The sequence below is a fragment of the Furipterus horrens genome, unplaced genomic scaffold, assembly GCF_987537825.1.
Source record: "Furipterus horrens unplaced genomic scaffold, mFurHor1.1.pri manual_scaffold_17, whole genome shotgun sequence".
NCBI lineage: Eukaryota > Metazoa > Chordata > Mammalia > Chiroptera > Furipteridae > Furipterus > Furipterus horrens.
Genome location: NW_028327187.1, coordinates 103,564,862 through 103,579,731, shown reverse-complemented (window position 1 = coordinate 103,579,731; position 14,870 = coordinate 103,564,862). Strand labels below are relative to the sequence as shown.

At 44.4% G+C, this 14,870-nt stretch overlaps 1 pseudogene; it reads right to left on the bottom strand.

Annotated features, from left to right (window-relative positions):
- Positions 1-2,772: 2,772 nt before the first annotated feature.
- On the bottom strand, positions 2,773-2,855 carry LOC149991729 (small nucleolar RNA SNORD116; annotated as a pseudogene).
- Between the last annotated feature and the right edge of the window lie 12,015 nt (positions 2,856-14,870).

The following is a 14,870-nucleotide window of genomic DNA, read 5'->3' as shown; positions in this document are numbered from 1 at the left end:
AAAAATACTGTATGATTTCACTTATATGTGGAATCTAAAAACAAAACAAATGAATAAACAAACAAACAAAAAGAAACAGGCCTAAAGTTATAAAGAGTGAGCTGATGGTTGCCAAAGGGGAGGGAGTTGGATGGATAGCTGGAAAAAAATTTGTTTTAAATTAGTGAATAAAACATAGGGCTTATTTAAAGGGGAAAAAAGCAGTAAACTATTGAGTGAAGATATACATGTAGACCTATTAATTATTTTCAATTTCATGCAGCCATAGTGATAGGAAATAAGGGTGGGCATTATTTAAACAAAGTAATCAGGAACTATAAACTGAGATAGTTTAATTAAGCTAAGACAGAGTCTCAGAGATAGAGTTGACCATGTACTAGGGGAGAGGAAGATTTTTAAGGCAGAAGAGACAATGTGAAGAAAGACTCTGATAGGGGAGATAACATGGCAAAATTCATTATTACCAATATTATCAGGATAAATTGAGTATATTCAATACACATGCCTCTATTCATTTCATTATTTTGACAAGCGCTTTTGGGGTAGAGGGAACAAGTACATGCTTAACCCTGGGGACATCGTGGTAAAAAAAAAAAATTACAGTGTAAGTCACGTATATCCAAAAGATGCATTCATTACTAGTATGTGCTAAAATGCAAAAAAAAAAAAAAAATTAATGCTGCAAACTTGCATTTATTATATTTATATAATAAAATACATGATCTTTTATTTTTGGTTAAAATCTAGAAATTATTAAACAAAAAAATTAAAAACTAAAGACTAAAAATTTTTCTTTTCAAATAATGAAAATATGGATACTGCTAAAAATACAACAAAGAATATGTCTTTAATATTAATTAATGGGATTCTTCACCTATGATCTCATTACCTGAGTGATTGTCTGTACATATAGGCCTCACTTAAGAAGCCCATCTGCATTGCCGCCTCCTGAGACTCAACAGTTTGGCTGAACAAAGTGGTTGGGCTGGTGAAATATGGGTGGACTGTGGACTTCACTTTAACACTGGTTTCTTTTTTCTGTCTTAATGGCTTGCACAGGAAGGGCCCAGAGGTCTGAGGAGGGAGAAACCTAAAATATTCCCCTCAGTCCAAACTTAGTGTGCAAAAGGACTTTGGACAGGTGTGACGTGCCTTGCACACCTTCCTCCAAAGAAGCTTTTTTTTTCCCTAATGTGGGACATTGAAAATTTAATCCCTGCCTTTTGTCATCTAGTGGTTATGGTTTTCTTTTTTTTTTTTTTTTTTTTTTGAAAGCACACTGGAGGAGGAACCTAGAGATGTGGATTTTTGTGCCCCTTCTGCCACTCACCTCCTGTGAAAGCACGGAGCCTTCCTGAGCCTCAGTCTCTTTACATGCATGCTGACTGGTGGGATCCAACACCTCGTGTGTTTTCACATCTGGTTAAAAAGCTAGTTGGCTGGCAGAGCAGAGGCAGAACAACAAACATCTGGCACCTCTGGTGTGATGAGGCTACTTCTGGTTCTGGGGGAAGTGGTGAGAAATGGGATGATGCAATGGCATGTCCTGGGCCCAGCCACCTCCTCTGAACCAGGCCCTGCACTGGGGCTGTGGGAGCTTTGAACACTCAAGATCCTCTAGGGAAGAGCAGTGCCCCACATGCTCCCCATGTAATTTGGAGACCACCTCTTGAACTGGGACCTTGAGCCCTGGAAGCATTTCTACGCAACTCATCCTGTGTTGGGCTTATTTCTCTGTCTCTCTCCTTGAGACCTGGAAAGAAAAGCAGCCACATCTACCATTCACTGAGCAGCTTTCTGTGTCAGACACGGGTCCGAGTGGATTGCACGTATTAACCCACTACTGTCAAGTCAACCCCACCAGGGAGGGTGCAAGGCACCCATTTTATGGATGGAGGAAAAAAGACTCCATATGATGTTTACTCATGCTCTACAGCCAATCAGTCCTGCTCTTGGGAATATGCTTTCACCCAGGTTCACAGCAGGGTATGGATGTGATGTCATTGCTGTGCTGTTTGTGGGGATGAGAAATTGGAGGCACCTGGGGGTCCATCCCTGGAGGAGCAGATGCAGAAAGTGTGGTGAACGCATTCGGTGAACCACACAGTAACTGCAAGCAAGGAACTAGATGTTCATAGAAAAACACAGATGCACTTAAAACAGTAGGGAGCAATCAAAGTAAACAGAATGAGATCTAAAACACACAATGCCACTTACGAAAATAAAAAATGACCTGCATACAAAACAACAATATATATATTTTGCAAGAACACATATAAACATGAAGACACTAATTAAGCACATGAGAATGGTTGCCTTTGGCTGGGGTGGGTGGGGAATGTGGTTGGAGACGAGATAAAGGGGGAAAATTAATACAATAAGAGAAGAAGCCCTCATGCACTATGAATGAAGATGTATGAATAACTCAGCTTCCTGTATGTGAGGTCCATGTTAAACTATGTTCTTTATTATTTGTAGAGTTTAAGTTAAAACAGGTGATCTCCCAACAGAGCAGATTACTAAAAAGTAAAGATCCCCACAAGGTGGCCTGGCATTTCAACTGAACCTTTTCCACTGTCTGTTTCCTTCCTTTCCCTGCCCATTCACAGGAACACTTCAAATGTTTATAGTTGCAACCTCCATAGAATTTTGGTTTTCATATATAACACTTCTTTTTAAAAAAACACATATGTGTTATTTCAGATTGTAGAATGTGTCTTATATCCTGTAACCCTGTCATTTTGTAATTTTTTTGTTTTCTTTTTTTTTCTCTGACCTCAGATCCGGTGAGAACGATGATTGGGGTTCTCACTCATTTTGTTCAGATTTCCAAGGAATGCATTGTCATTTTGTCATTTTGCTAAAACTCATTTGTTAGTTCTATGGACATTTTGTTGATTACTTGGGACTTTCCATGTGGACAATCTTTTTTTCCCTATATTAAAAAAGGTGTATTTTTTCTTTCCAATTTGTATGCTTTTAATTCTCTTTATTCTTTTATTGTAGTAAGACTTCTTTCTGAATGATGTTAAATTTGCTAATATTTTGCTGAAGATTTTCTTGTCGGCTTATGCAGAAAATTGGTCTATAAATTGCCATTGTTGTACTATCTTTGTCTTGGTTTAATATGAGGGAAGCATTGATTAGTAGCCTCCCGTAGGCACCCAGACCAGGGATCCAAACAACAACCTATTGGTTTACTGGATGTTGCTCCAACTGAGCCACACAGCCCAGGGATGGAAATTTTTATTAAAAACAAACAAACAAACAAAAAAATGAAATGCTCACATTATAACAAAATTGGCTCAAGAAGAAATAGAAAATCTGGGGCTATATATATATATATATAATTTATATTATGTATAGTAAACTTATTTAATAATTGTGGTGGTATTATCCCCCTGGTTGGTTTGGCTCAGTGGATTGAGCGTCGGCCTGCGAGCTAAGTGTCGCTGGTTCGATCTTCCAGTCAGGGCACATCAGAGAAGGAAAACTCTGACTCCAAAAAACCTCCGCTGCCTTGCGGCATACCTCTTCAGGGGAAAGGCTAAGGAGAAGGGAAACTCTGACTCCAAACCTCCGCTGCCTTGCGACATACCTCCTCAGGGGAAAGGCTAAGGGAGTAAACCCCGACAGAAAATCCGGAGCCGGAGTCCCTAAGGCGGTTTGACGTTGTAGTCAACACCGGCAACTCCTGCGGCGCACCTGAAGCCAAGCTGTATTGACTCTGTCTTTCCCCTTGGATCCTTCAGCTGCGAAGAGAGGGGGGGTCTGCTGCATGGGCAACAGCTGGCCCTCCATATCACCCTGCCCAGGCTTTGTAGCTTCACTGGAGAGGACACTCCAGCATCATCGCAAGATGTCGACTTAACACGGGAGGAGACAGTTACCGGTTATAAGCTCATCCGATTGGCGAAGGAAACGAGCGCCAGGGGTCTCCTCTGACGGTGGGAGAGGTCATCGCACCTCACTGGACAGCTACCGCCCGCCTCAAGCTGGGCAGCCCCCAGCCAATTAGGTGCCGTCTCGCCATGGCTCACCTGCCCCACTGGGTGCGTGGGGATCAGAGAGGCGTCTCTTGAAAAGTGGGCCACAAAACACTCGCACTAGGCAATTCCAAGCAAACAACAAGAAAGAAGCCTCCAGCTCTTCGCCTCGCTAGCTGGAACATCAGGACCATGTGCCCCGGACTTACTGCAGACCTTCCGTGGATCAAGGGTGCCAGGAAAACCGCCGTCATCGACAGGGAACTGGCACGACTAAACATCGACATTGCGGTTCTACAGGAGACCCGGTTGGCCGACAACGGAACTATCAGAGAAACCAACTACACCTTCTACTGGCAAGGGAAGTCTCTGGACCAACCAAGACAGCACGGTGTTGGGTTCGCTGTGAAGAACACGCTTGTTAACTCCATAGAGCCACCCACAGGAGGCACAGAAAGATTACTTACCCTCCGATTGTCAACAACTTTCGGCCCAGTCAGCATTCTTAGCGCGTACGCCCCAACCCTCTGCGCCACCACCGAAGAGAAAGAACAGTTCTACCATGCACTGGACGAAGCGTTATCCAAGATCCCCAGAAGTAACGCTCTTTATCTCCTTGGAGACTTCAACGCAAGAGTAGGAGCCGACCACATGGCCTGGCCCACCTGCCTCGGAAACTTTGGGAGAGGAAAGATCAATGAGAATGGTCAGCGACTGCTTGAGCTTTCGTGTCACCACGGCCTGTGCGTGACAAACACATTCTTCAAGTGCAAAGAGATCCACCAGGTGTCATGGAGGCACCCCCGCTCCCGCCACTGGCACCAGCTTGACCTCGTCATCACCAGAAGAACGGATATGGGCAGCACCCTCCTCACCCGCAGCTACCACAGTGCAGACTGCGACACGGACCATGCCCTCGTGGTAAGCAAGGTGCGCATAATGCCGAAGAGGTTGCACCACTCCAAGATGAAGGGTCGCCCATGCATCAACACCAGTTGTGCCAGCAACCCAGTTAAGACCCAGCAATTCGTCAACAGGATGGAAGATGCACTTGGCGAGGGAATGGCGGCAGATGACATTATCGAATCCAATTGGCCACGTCTCCGCGACGCCATATACAACTCCGCCATTATTGCTTACGGGAAGAAAGAGCAGAAGAACGCTGACTGGTACGAGGCTCACTGGGAAGAAATGGAACCCGTGATCGAGGCTAAGAGGAAGGCCCTACTGGCTTACAAGGCCACGCCCACTCCCAGTACACTTCAGGCTCTACGGGCTGCCAGGAACAAAGTCCAGAAGACCGCCCGCCACTGTGCCAACACCTATTGGCTAAACCTGTGCAGAAGCATCCAGGAAGCCGCCGATATAGGCAACGCACGAGGAATGTATGAGGGTATCAAGAAGGCAACAGGCCCAATCCCCTCCAAGATCGCCCCCCTTAAGTCCAAGACAGGTGAGGTCATCACTGACCAGGAACAGCAAATGCGGCGGTGGACCGAGCACTACCTCGAGCTGTACGCAATGAGGAACACCGTAACAGACACTGCTCTTAACGCCATCCCAGACCTACCAGTCATGGAGGAGCTAGACACCCCACCTACTGCGGCAGAGCTCGGCAAAGCCATCGACCGCCTCGCTTGCGGGAAAGCACCAGGAAGCGACGGAATCCCTCCAGAAATCCTAAAGAGCGGGAAACCAGTCCTGCTACAGCCGCTCCACCATCTACTCTGTCGCTGCTGGAAGGAGGGTTACATCCCCCAGGATATGAGAGATGCCAACATTATCACCATGTACAAGAACAAAGGAGACCGCAGCGACTGCAACAACTACCGGGGCATCTCTCTCCTCAGCGTCGTCGGCAAAGTATTCGCCCGGGTCGCTCTTGCCCGCCTGCAGACCCTTGCTTCCCGCGTCTACCCAGAGTCCCAGTGTGGCTTCAGAGCTGGCCGATCAACAGTGGACATGATCTTCTCCCTACGCCAGCTGCAGGAGAAGTGTCACGAGCAGCATAAACCACTCTACCTCGCCTTTATCGACCTCACGAAGGCGTTTGATCTGGTCAGTCGAAGCGGACTCTTCAGCTTGCTACGGAAGATTGGCTGTCCACCACATCTGCTTGCTGTGGTCATGTCCTTTCACGACAACATGCACAGCACAGTGTCCTACAACGGCGCAACCTCTGAGGCCTTCCCAGTCAGCAGCGGAGTAAAGCAGGGCTGCGTCCTCGCGCCTACGCTGTTCGGAATCTTCTTCTCCATGCTCCTCCAATACGCCTTTAAGGACTGCAGCGAGGGTGTCTTCATTCACACCAGATCCGATGGCAAGCTCTACAACCTGGCCCGTCTACGAGCCAAGACCAAAGTCAAAGAGGTGCTCATCCGTGAGATGCTCTTCGCCGACGACGCAGCTTTGACATCACACTCCGAAGAGGGACTCCAGCAGCTAGTCACTTGCCTTTCCCACGCATGCAAGGAGTTCGGACTAGCCATCAGCCTGACGAAGACGAACGTTATGGCTCAAGGCACGGGGACTCCCCCATGCATCACCATCGACGGATACACCCTGGAGATTGTCAACGACTTCACTTACCTCGGGTCCACCATCTCGAGCTCTCTGTCAGTTGACTTGGAGGTCAACCAGAGAATCGCCAGGGCAGCCACAGTTATGGCCAAACTGAACCGGCGAGCGTGGAACAATTCCAGCCTCACTGAGAAAACCAGACTGCACATCTACCAAGCCTGCGTACTCAGCACTCTCCTCTATGGCAGCGAGACGTGGACCACCTACGCAAGGCACGAAAGGAAACTCAACAGCTTCCACATGAGGTGCCTGCGACGCGTCCTGCATGTCGCCTGGCAGGATAAGGTCCCCAACACCGAGGTGCTGAAGCGAGCCAACATGAGCAGTTTGCATGCAGTTCTTAGTGAGAGACGCCTCAGGTGGCTCGGCCATGTCAAAAGAATGGATGCAGGCCGTATTCCCAAAGACCTCCTCTACGGCGAGCTAGCAGAAGGCCAGAGGATGACAGGGCACCCAAAACTGCAGTTCAAAGACATCTGCAAAAAGGACATGACACAATGCTCCATCAATCTCAACACATGGGAAGTTCAAGCAGACGACCGCCTAGCCTGGAGGCTCACGGTCAGACAAGGTACGTCACGCGCAGAGGCTGCGCGCCACGAGGAGGCGGTCCAGAAAAGATCGAAGCGGAAGCAGCGTCAACAGCAGCAACAACAGCCATCTGCCTTCACCTGCAACAAGTGCGGCAGGGATTGTCACTCCCGAGTCGGATTGCACAGCCATTCTCGGTGGTGCAGATAGACTCTCGGGAAGCTACGCCATCGTCTCTCGAGACGGACGGCTGCCGACAATGATGATGATGATGGTTATGGTTTTAATGATGCCTTTTAGCCCTGTTGTCAGATCTGTTGCCCCCAGAATACAGCAAGGATGCCAGTTTGTTAAATTAAGCATGCCGTTGTCCAGGGACAGCCAACTGACCTTAAGTCTGCAAATCCTTCCCCATGTGGCAAGGCCACCTTCCCTTCTGCACCCCCATTCTTATTAGGGATGTCTGGACTAAAGGGTAGGTAGGATGACGACCATGTCCAGCTTGACACAGCTAGAGGAGCACGAGACCTTCGCACACTGTCCTTTATAAGATTATAAAGGGTCTTAAGTCTGAGAGGGAGGAAGTGTTACAGAGAGGGGGTACCCCCAAAATAAAAATTTATAAAATACGAAATAAAGAAAAAGAATCTTCAATAGGTGGCTTTGCAAAGCATTTGTAACAGCCATCGCAAACAATTTGCCATGCTCAAGGCATAAACACGTCTCACAACAGTTGCAAATATATTTTCATAAGCAACTCATTTTGAGTGCATAGCATCTACACATCTTTTTTTTTTTTCCGCTTGTCGAGGGAGCCATTTCCAACAGTAAATGAAAAAAAAACACAACACTGAACTTGAAGTTTGTGGGGAAAAAAACCCCAAAACTACACCAACATTGACTTTGAAGTTTGTAGTATGTCTCAGATACAATTTACCATAGACTATCACACACCCTTACGAAACCCGTGTTGTAACCACACTGACGACTTAAATGTTATGGCTTAACAGTAGTCACATACAAATGTGCAGCTAGCCATGACCTTGAACCTTTCACCTGATACTTGTAACAATATTTTTAAAAAGAGTCTATTTTTATCTCTCAGATCAGTCATGAACTCTGCAGGGTTAATAATTTTCATTTAATTTTGGAAAGCATTAGGGGAGCCCCAAATTTTTATGTACTGGCCATTTATTTAACACTGCTCAAGAAAAAATGTACTCTGACACTTGTTAAAACAATAACAAAGACCATTCAGGATTACGGCAATATGTGTCAAGACTATGACAACAGGAGAGAGAGATGGGACTAAACCTTGAATATAGTCAAGTCTGCTGGGGACTTCTAGCCAAGAAGCAGAGTGTGTGTGTGTGGCAGGGGATGGGGAGTGGGGGGTGGAGTAGATCCATAGAAAATTACTAAGAGCAGACATCAAGTGTAGGGGGAATCTTGCTAAAGCAGATAAATATAATTCAAGCTGAAGGCAGGCCAAGGGGGTTGAGGAATTTGATCAGATAAGAGTGATCAGATAACAAGAATGGGGAGGTCTTACTAAATTTACCAAACAGGATCTTGCTACTGTTGGAGAGGAGAAGTTTTCCTTCTACCCTTTAAGTTCTTTAACAGGTCTAATAATTAAATTGACATGAGACACATTGACAAGAAAAGATCAAATTTAATTTTATATGTACAGAAGCTCTGTAAAAATATGAGACTGAAGGGCAAGTCGGGCATTTGAGGCTTATATGCCGTTGTGAACCTAGGAATTTAATAAGGGCCTGGGGCTTCAAAGGGAAGAAGGGTAATTCACAGACAATAAGAAGAGCAGAAGTTTGGTAATTATGCATTTGCCCTGCCATAGAGATAGGTCATTCATATAAAAGTTATCTCTGGCATTACCGGCCAAGACGGAGGCTTAGACTGACATGCTTTGTCTCCCTCCACAACTAAGTAGGACTACAACTACCTCAAAACGAAAGATAACCAGAAATTCCAGAAAATAAAACTACATGGAAGCCCAACGTATGAAGTTATAAACCAGCGGTGCTCGTCTGGATGGGTAGGAGGGGCGAAATCGGAATCGAGATGGTCGGGCTGTGCTGTGCACGGTAGCCTCAGAAATAGCGGCGGGACTGCGAGAAACACCAGGGGAGCAATCCCGGCTGCAGTCGAGACCTGGCAGCTCACGATTCCAATGCTCGGGAAGGCAGACCCCCCATTGCCTTGGACTGTGAGCTGGTCTCTCAGCGGAGAGTAACCGCAGGAATCCATCTTGGACCCCCGCCCCCACACAAAGCGCCACAGAGCTGTGAAAAAGGTCACCGGTCGCTGGGTAGTGACAAGTGCACGGGGTGCCGCCCCCCTACAGCCTGCCCAGGAGGCAAAGGTAAACAGAGAACTGACAGGATGAAGCAGACCATGATTGCAATCCCGGTGACACAGCTCACCAGGCAGCAGATGAGGGACCTAACCGTTGAGCAAATAAGGAATCTTTCTGAGGTTCAGTTCAGAGCTATAGTTATAAGGTGGCTTACAGAACTAACACAAGATTTGGAACAAGACGGGGAAGGAATGAAAGCCACTCATACTGAAATGAACAAAAACACATATGGGAGAAGTGGTGAGGAAATACAATCCAGAGATCAAATCAATGAACCGGAACATAGGGAAGGAACAAATAGTCAACCAGTGTTGAAAGAGGAAACAGAAAGGGAAGAACACGAAGAGAGGCTCAGAAACCTCTGGGACAGCTATAAGAAAATGAACATTCTAATTATAGGATTGCCAGAGGGCAAAGAAGAAAAACTAAAAATTGAAATATTATGTGAAAAAGTAATGAAGCAGAACTTCCTGAACTTGGGGAAGGAAACAGACTTACAGGTCCAGGAAGCACAAAGAGTTCCAGAAAAACGGGATCCAGGGAGAAACACTCCAAGACACGTTATAATCAAAATGTCAAAAGTTAAAGATAAAGAGAGAATCTTAAAAGCAGCAAGAGAGAAGAAAAGAATCATGTACAAAGGGGTCCCAATTAGACTATCAGCTGACTTCTCAAGGGAGACCCTGCAGGCAAGAAGGGACTGGCAAGAAATATTCAAAGTAATGAAAAGCAAAAACCTACAGCCACAAATACTCTATCCAGTGAAATTGTCGTTGAGAATAGAAGGGCAGAGAAAGTACTTCCAGGACAAAGTAAAACTGAAGGAGTTCATCAGATCCAAACCACTATTATATGAAATGTTAAAGGGACTGGTTTAGAAAAAGGAGGATCAAAACTATGAACAGTAAAATGAAAACTGTATCACAACAACCAACAACAGAAGCTAGAGAATCAAAACAAAGGCAAACCAAGTAGGCAATGAGAGTGGAAAAAGAATTATAGGTATGGGGAACATATTGGAGGGAGGTCAGCAGGGAGGGGGAAGGGGGAAAGGGAGGGGGATGGTACAAGAATTAAGAAGCATAGTAGGAGGGAGTGGATTAGACAGGAAGATGTTGAGAAGAACTATATGTACAACCAATGGGTATGGACTAAAAGGGGAGGACAACTGGAGGGAGGGGGGGTCACTGGGTAGAGGGGAGCAGAGGGAAAAGAAATTGGGGCAACTGTAACAGTATAATCAACAAAACATATTTTTTAAAAAAGTTATCTCTGGCAATAGCTTTCTCTCTAAGCTAGACCCCCTGTCCAAAATCTTTTAGGTAGTTAAGGGAGGAGTAAATGTTTTTCTTGAGTCTGCTGAGCCTTGATTGCCTTCCACTCAAAATATCCCACATGTCAAGGTGGCATATTTTGGAGTCACATATTCTGTTCCCCCTCACTACAGCTGACTGAGCAGGTTAAAGACAGCGGCTGAGGACAGGGCCTAGGCAAAAAAAGTTCAGAGGAGCCTGTCTAAGTTTTGTCAAAGAGAGAGCCTTTGTTAATGCAGTGACCCTGTCACTAATTCTTGTGTTATTCTTGTCAGATTTGCCATATTTGACTAGCCGTCCATTTAAAACATTTTAATTTGCAAATCAAGTAAAAGAGCACTCAGTACTGCCAGTCACAATCTTTGATTGCTATAAATCCACTGACGTCTTATTTCCTTTTGATGCTAATATAGGGAAAAATATGATTAATCACGAAAATGATTCTATTTTCCTGCTTTATGAAGCAACTGCTAAATAAAGTCAGAGAAAAAGAAACCCTTTTCCAGCTGTCTCATTGCCTTTTTAAGCCAAATTATAAATACAAAATGAGGCAAAGAGAGAGAAGACCATGAAATATTAAACCATCGTGGCTCCTTGGAGCTAAATTTTGGGGTTCCATAAGATTCAGATGATGTTGGACCAGAGGTATGAAAGGTTGTAGAGGGACTCGACAGGAATAACTAGAAGAAATTAGGGCCAAAATTACCCTGAATGAAGTCTATAGCTAATAACAGGAAAATTTGCTTTATCATATTTTAGCCTAGACCTTACCTATGATCTCAACAGGAAGGCATTTGCAATGTTTGCTTGTACTGATGTGGCAAGTAATCAAATCTCCAAAAAGTACAAGGTCACAAGTCTTCAAGTTCCTTAAGGGCAGATTTCTGTGACATCCTTGGAGTTAGGGGCATTGTCTTCTTTCATTATTTTACATTTCATTCATTTAACATCATTGCAAATGAACACAAATTTCAGGTTTTGGGGCATGGATACAGACATTAGCTGTGCAAGTCTGTGTCTTTAAGGAATTCATAAGCTAGATGGAGAAACAGATAATAGAATATCTGCAAAACAGTGCAACAAAGTATTATGGTAAGGGTATATTAAGTAAGTTATTGGAAAATAAGCAAGGACTATATAGAGATCAAAAAAGGATACTGGAAGAAGTCACCTGGTCTGACAGCAGGAATTAACTAGAAATAAAGTACATTTGTAGAAGTTGCTACTGAGGGTGTAGATTCATTTTCAAAAGGAGATTCGGATGTGCACAGTCGTAGACTGTGTACCACCTGATGAATTCAGGAAGCAGAAAGTATCGTGGCATGGATGAGCCACACACTGCATTTAGGATAGAGGGAAGAAAGTGAACAGTGTGAGCAGTGGGAAGGTGAGCTAGTGGGCTACAGACAACGAGTTTGAATTTCATTCTGAGGAACTGTAAAAGATTTTATGCAGGGTGAAACTAAAAGGAAGGCCAGTTAAGAGATCCCTTCAGTAATTTATAAAAGTAATTATGCTGAGAGCCTAAAGTAGGGCATTGGCTGGAAAACAGAGATGGGGGAGAAAGGCCTAAAAGACACCCAGAAGGACAAAGATCATTTGATGTGGGGACCAAGGGAGAGAACAATATATGCAATGGAGGCCAGGGTTTTGACTTTGCCAACTTAAATCTTCCCAATGTCTTGCTAATGCTTAGTACACAGTCGTCGTCGGCAGCTGTCCGTCTCGAGAGACGATGGTGTAGCTTCTTAAGAGTCTATCTGCACCGCCGAGAATGGCTGTGCAGTCCGACTCGGGAGTGACACGGTATCTGTCTCCTCCCGTGTTGAATCGACATCTTGCGATGACGCTGGAGTGTCCTCTCCAGTGAAGCTGAAGCTACAGAGCCTGGGCAGGGTGATATGGAGGGTCTGCTGTTGCCCATGCAGCAGACCCCCCCTCTCTTCGCAGCTGAAGGGTCCAAGGGAAAGACGGAGTCAATACAGCTTGGCTTCAGGTGCGCCGCAGGAGTTGCCGGTGTTGACTACAACGTCAAACCGCCTTAGGGACTCCGGCTCCGGATTTTCTGTCGGGGCTTACTCCCTTAGCCTTTCCCTTGAAGAGGTATGCCACAAGGCAGCGGAGGTTTTTTGGAATCAGAGTTTTCCTTCTCTGATCTGATTTACAGTACATTTTTTTAAATGATCAAATTTTTGCCCCGACTGGTGTGGCGCAGCTGGTTTGGCTGTTATCCTGCAGAGCGAGGGGTTTGATTCCTGGTTAGTACACAGTAGGTGCCAAGGAAACAGTTGTTTGAATATGCATAAACTGATTATAAGACACTGTTGATTTGCTGAGACATTCTTCCTAGTAACCTCTTCGGAGTTTCATTCATTGCAGCCCCTGCAGGTGGTTTCTATACAAATTTCCAGACTCTCCACTCTAGTGTTTGTCTCTTTGCTTCCCTGAGGGCTTTCTCTGGGGCAGCTGACTTGCTCAGCCCACCTCAGGAAAGCTCACAAATGTTGGGGATTAAGCACCCCATGGTTAGCCCTCAATCAGTGATGATCAGGAGTGGTAAATAAATGTGCCAGCTTGCCCGTCCCTCAGTGGGATGAACTTGAGTTTAATTCTACACAGTATCTGAGAGTCTCCACAGTTGGATTGAGCTCCAGTTGCCCACAGCAATAATGCCTTCTTAAGTTACCCTTGACTTTCTCCCTTTCCTGTCTCAGTTTCCCTACTTTCTTGTATGCTTTCTTGTCTCTTGCCAGAGACAAGAGAGTAGTGGAATCCTTCTTTCTTAAGAAAAAACAATAACAATAAATAAATGCAAACAGATCTATAAAATGATGGGTTTGCATTTTTTCAGAAAGGCAACGGCAAAGAAAAGTAAATCCATTTGAAAGTCACTGCATGAGATGAGTAATCTTTTTTCGAATAATAGATAGAGAAAAATTACATTGTTACCACACACTGAAGAAAGACTACCGAAAATACTTTTACTCTCCTAATCCTTTACCCTCGATTATCTCAAGCCTGTCCCTCCTTTGATTCAAGTGACCTCCTGACAACCTTGCTCCAGGTGGAGCACTTAAGCCCAAAGCCAGTGCACGAAATAGAAATCCAGAGTCTGTTGAACTTGCTTAGCTGCTCGGGTATTTCCTCTCCTAGTCTAGTTTTCATCTTTCTGAAGAGCAAGTGGATTTCGTTTTTGACCAGTTGGTATCCAGATATAAAATTTGACTTCAATAAACTCATGGGTGTTTGTGACAAAAAGCAGACTCACAGCTCTCTTCAAGGTCACAGAAATCAGTCCCTCAGAAGACTAATCACAATGATTAAACACATATTATGTTTCTCCAGTGCTGTACCTGGTTCATTGTTAAAAGAGAGAAGTAGGGATAGATGAAGAAGATGCAAATCTGATGTACAGCACTTGACCATAGTTAATACTGGGGTATTGTATACTTGAAATTTGCTCAGAGTACATCTTAAGTGTTCTCACCACACACATGCACAAATAAATGATAACTATCTGAGGTGATGGATGTGTTGATTAGCTTGATTATGGTAATCATTTCACAATATATATGCATATTAAGTTATCACTTTAGATACTTTAAAAATTTACATTGTTATCACCTAAATATATGCAATTTTATTTGTCAGTCATACCTCAATAAAACTGGAAAATAAGTTATTAATTAAAAATTAAAATAAATTTTAAAAACAGAAGGCCTGGCCCCAATCAAGTCATCACAGATACAGATTCTCCGAAATATCATTTCCTAATTTTTCACACATAACTCAGAGTTGGTGCAAAGGCAAGTGATTAAAATACATAAAAGCCCTTTTAAGTTATGTATCACCATATAATAAGAATAGTACTATTGGGAGGTTCTTTACTTCCAGACTTAAGTATTTGGTTGAATTCTGTTTGCAGTGAAGTTCTAGTAAAATGTTTCAAGCATGGTAGAAACATGATTAAATCACTATCTTTAGGAAGATAACTCATATAGTAGGGGCTCAGAAAATAAACAGAACTTCAAACAGACAAAATTAGAGGTGGCAGAAAATTACGTTTTGTAGTCTTTCAGG